This window comes from Carcharhinus amblyrhynchos, unplaced genomic scaffold (assembly GCF_965287045.1).
Source record: "Carcharhinus amblyrhynchos unplaced genomic scaffold, sCarAmb.v2.hapA chromosome_158, whole genome shotgun sequence".
Lineage (NCBI taxonomy): Eukaryota > Metazoa > Chordata > Chondrichthyes > Carcharhiniformes > Carcharhinidae > Carcharhinus > Carcharhinus amblyrhynchos.
Window position 1 is genome coordinate 317,071 of NW_027649898.1, and position 4,877 is coordinate 321,947.

Genomic DNA, 4,877 nt, shown 5'->3' on the forward strand with positions numbered 1-4,877 from the left:
CAATGTTCAGTTTTGGGGGGCTGTACTTGGGTTCAGGGGTCAGGGTTCAGGGTTGGGGGACTGTACTTGTGTCAGGGGTCAGGGTTCAGGGTTCGGGGAGTGTACTTGGGGTCAGGGTTCTGGGTTCAGGGTTGGGTGACTGTACTTGGGGTCAGGGTTCAGGGTTCGGGGTTGGGGGACTGTACTTGGGGTCAGAGTTCAGGGTTCTGTGTTGGGGGACTGTACTTGGGGTCAGGGTTCAGGGTTCGGGGTTGGAGGACTGTACTTGGGGTCAGGGTTCGGGGTTCAAGGTTGGGGGACTTTTCTTGGGGTCAGGGTTCACGGTTCAGGGTTGGGGGGTCTGTACTTGGGGTCAGGGTTCGGGGTTCAGGTTTGGGGGACAATACTTGGGGGCAGGGGTCAGGGTTCGGGGTTGGGGGACTGTTCTTGGGGTCAGGGGTCAGGGTTCAGGGTTGGAGGACAGTACTTGGGGTCAGGGTTCGGGGTTCAGGATTGGGGACTGTATTAGGGTTCAGTGTTCGGGATTAAGGGTTGGGGGACTGTACTCGGGGTCAGGGTTCAGGAGTGGGGGACTGTACTTGGGGTCAGGGTTCAGGGTTGGGGGAAAGTACTCGGGGTCAGGGTTCAGGGGTGGGGGACTGTACTTGGGGTCAGGGTTCAGGGTTGGGGGACTGTACTCGGGGTCAGTGTTCAGGGTTGGGGGACTGTACTTGGGGTCAGAGTTCAGGGTTCAGGGTTGGGGGACAGTACTTGGGGTCAGAGTTCAGGGATCAGATTTGGGGGACTGTACTTGGGGTCAGGGTTCGGGATTCAGGGTTGGGAGACTGTACTTGGGGTCAGGGGTCAGGGTTCAGGTTTAGGGGGCTGTACTTGGGTTCAGGGCTCAGGTTTCAGGCTTGGGGGACTGTACTTGTGTCAGGGGTCAGGGTTCAGGGTTCGGGGAGTGTACTTGGGGTCAGGGTTCAGGGTTCAGGGTTGGGTGACTGTACTTGGGGTCAGAGTTCAGGGTTCGGGGTTGGAGCACTGTACTTGGGGTCAGGGTTCTGGGTTCGGGGTTGGGGGACTGTACTTGGGGTCAGAGTTCAGGGCTCAGTGCTGGGGTACTGTACTTGGGGTCAGGGTTCAGGGTTCGGGGTTGGAGGACTGTACTTGGGGTCAGGGTTCGGGGTTCAAGGTTGGGGGACTGTACTTGGGTTCAGGGTTCAGGGTTCAGGGTTGGGGGACTGTACATGGGGTCAGGGTTCAGGGTTGGGGGACTGTACTGGGGGTCAGGGTTCAGGGTTCAGGGTAGGGGGACTGTACTTGGGGTCAGGGGTCAGGGTTCAGGGTTGGGGGACTGTACTTGGGGTCAGGGTTCAGGTTCGAGGTTGGGGGAATGTACTGGGGATCAGAGTTCAGGGTTGGGGGACTGTACTTGCGGTCAGGGGTCAGGGTTCAATGTTGGGGGACTGTACTTGGGGTCAGAGTTCAGGGTTCGGGAATGGGGTACTGTACTTGGGGTCAGAGTTCAGAGTTCAGGGATGGGGGACTGTACTTGAGGTCAGGGTTCAGGGTTCAGTGTTGGTGCACTGTACTTGGGGTCAGGGTTCGGGGTTCAGGGTTGGGTGACTGTACTTGGGGTCAGCGTTCAGGGTTGGGGGACTCTACTTGGGGTCAGGGGTCAGGGTTCAGGGTTGGGGGCCTGTACTTTGGGCCAGGGTTCAGGGTTCAGGGTCGAGGGCTGTACTTGGGGTCAGGGTCGGGGTTCAGGGTTGGGGGACGGTACTTGGGGTCAGGGTTCGGGGTTCCGGTTTGGGGGACTGTACTTGGGGGCAGGGGTCAGGGTTCAGGGTTGGGGGACAGTACTTGGGGTCAGGGTTCGGGGTTCAGGATTGGGGGACTGCATTTGGAGTCAGTGTTCGGGATTAAGTGTTGGGGGATTGTATTCGGGGTCAGGGTTCAGGAGTGGGGGACTGTAGTTGGGGTCAGGGTTCAGGGTTGGGGGACTGTACTTGGGGTCAGAGTTCAGGGTTCAGTGTTGGGGGACTGTACTTGGGGTCAGGGTTCAGGGTTGGGGGAATTTACTTGTGGTCAGGGTTCGGGGTTCAAGGTTGGGGGACTGTACTTGGGGTCAGGGTTCAGGGTTCAGGTTTGGGGGACTGTTCTTGGTGTCAGGGTTCATTTTTCAGGGTTGGGGGACTGTACTTGGGGTCAGGGTTCAGTGTTGGGGGACTGTACTTGGGGTCAGGGTTCAGGGTTGGGAGACTGTACTTGGGGTCAGGGTTCAGTGTTGGGGGACTGTACTTGGGGTCAGGGTTCGGGGTTCAGGGTTGGGGGACTGTACTTGGGGTCAGGGTTCAGGGTTGGGGGACTGTACTTGGGGTCAGAGTTCAGGGTTCAGTGTTGGGGGACTGTACTTGGGGTCAGAGTTCAGGGTTCAGTGTTGGGGGACTGTACTTGGGGTCAGGGTTCAGGGTTGGGGGAATTTACTCGGGGTCAGGGTTCGGGGTTCAAGGTTGGGGGACTGTACTTGGTGTCAGGGTTCATTTTTCAGGGTTGGGGGACTGTACTTGGGGTCAGGGTTCAGTGTTGGGGGACTGTACTTGGGGTCAGGGTTCAGGGTTGGAAGACTGTACTTGGGGTCAGGGTTCAGTGTTGGGGGACTGCACTTGGGGTCAGAGTTCAGGGTTCAGTGTTGGGGGACTGTACTTGGGGTCAGGGTTCAGGGTTCAGGGTTGGGGGACTGTACTTGGGGTCAGGGGTCAGGGTTCAGGTTTGGGGGACTTTACTTGGGGTCAGGGGTCAGGGTTCAGGTTTGGCGGACTGTACTTGGAGTCAGAGTTCAGTGTTCAGTGTTGGGGGACTGTACTTGGGGTCAGGGTTCGGGATTCAGGGTTGGGGGACTGTACTTGGAGTCAGAGGACAGGCTTCAGGGCTGAGGGACTGTACTGGGTGTCAGGGTTCAGGGTTCAGGCTTGGGGGATTGTACTTGGGGTCAGGGTCGGGGTTCAGGGTTCGGGGACTGTACTTGGGGTCAGGGTTCAGGGTTGGGGTACTGTACTTGTGTTCGTGGGGCCGTGTTCAGGGTTGTGGGACTGTACTTGGGGTCAGAGTTCAGGGTTCAGGGTTTGGGGACTGTGCTTGGGGTCTGTGGTCAGGGTTCAGTGTTGCGGGACTGTACTTGGGGTCAGGGGTCAGGGTTCAGGGTTGGGGGCTGTACTTGGGTTCAGGGTTCGGGGTTCAGTGTTGGGGACTGTACTTGGGGTCAGGGGTCAGGGTTCAGCGTTGGGGGACTGTTCTTGGGGTCAGGGTTCAGGGTTCAGGGTTGGGGTACTGTACTTGGGGTCAGGGTTCAGGGTTCAGGTTTGGGGGACTGTACTTGGGGGCAGGGGTCAGCGTTCAGGGTTGGGGGACTGTACTTGAGGTCAGGGGTCAGGGTTCAGGGTTGGAGGACAGTACTTGGGGTCAGTGTTCGGGATTAAGGGTTGGGGGAGTGTACTCGGGGTCAGGGTTCAGGAGTGCGGGACTGTACTTGGGGTCAGGGTTCAGGGTTGGGGGAAAGTACTCGGGGTCAGGGTTCAGGGGTGGGGGACTGTACTTGGGGTCAGGTTTCAGGGTTGGGGGACTGTACTCGGGGTCAGTGTTCAGGGTTGGGGGAGTGTACTTGGGGTCAGAGTTCAGGGTTCAGGGTTGGGAGACTGTACTTGGGGTCAGAGTTCAGGGTACAGGTTTGGGGGACTGTACTTAGGGTCAGGGTTGAGGGTTCAGGGTTGGGAGACTGTACTTGGGGTCAGGGGTCAGGGTTCAGGGTTGGGGGGCTGTACTTGGGTTCAGGGGTCAGGGTTCAGGGTTGGGGGACTGTACTTGGGGTCAGAGTTCAGGGTTGGGGGACTGTACTTGGGGTCAGGGGTCAGGGCTCAGGGGTGGTGGACTTTACTCGGGGTCAGGGTTCAGGGTTGGGGGACTGTATTTGGGGTCAGGGTTCAGGGTTGGGGGACTGTACTTGGGTCAAAGGTCTGGGTTCAGGGTTGGGGGAATGTACATGGGGTCCCGGTTCTGGGTTCAGTGTTGGGTGACTGTACTTGGGGTCAGGGTTCGTGGTTCAGGGTTGGGTGTCTTTATTTGGGGTCAGGGTTCAGGGTTGGGGGACTGCACTTGGGGTCAGGGTTCGGGGTTGGGGGACTATACATGGGGTCAGGGTTCGGGGTTCAAAGTTGGGGGGCTGTACTTGGGGTCAGGGTTCAGGGTTCGGTGTTGGGGGACTGTACTTGGCGTCAGAATTCAGGGTGCAGGTTTGGGGGACTGTACTTGTGGTCAGGGGTCAGGGTTCATGGTTGGGGGAATGTACTTGGGGTCACGGTTCGGGGTTCAGGGTTGGGGGTCTGTACTTGGGGTCAGGTGTCAGGTTTCAGGTTGGGGGACTGTACTTGGGGTCAGGGTTCAGGGTTCAGGTTGGGGGGACTGTACTTGGTGTCAGGGGTCAGCGTTCAGGGTTGGTGGACTGTACTTGGGGTGAGGGTTCAGGTTTTGGTCGACTGTTCTTGGGGTCAGGGGTCAGGGCGAGGGTTGGGGGACTGTACTTGGGGTCAGGGTTCGTGGTTCAGGGTTGGAGTACTGTACTTGGGGTCAGCTGTCAGGGTTAAGTGTTGGGAGACTGTACTTGGGGTCAGGGTTCAGGGTTCAGGGGTGTGGGACTGTACTTGGGGTCAGAGTTCAGGTTTCAGCGTTGGGGGACTGTACTCGGGGTCAGGGATCAGGAGTGGGGGACTGTACTTGGGGTCAGGTTTCAGGGTTGGGGGACTGTACTTGGAGTCAGAGGTCAGGGTTCAGGGTTGGGGGACAGTACTTGGGGTCAGAGTTCAGGGTTGGAGTACTGTACTTGGGGTCAGCTGTCAGGG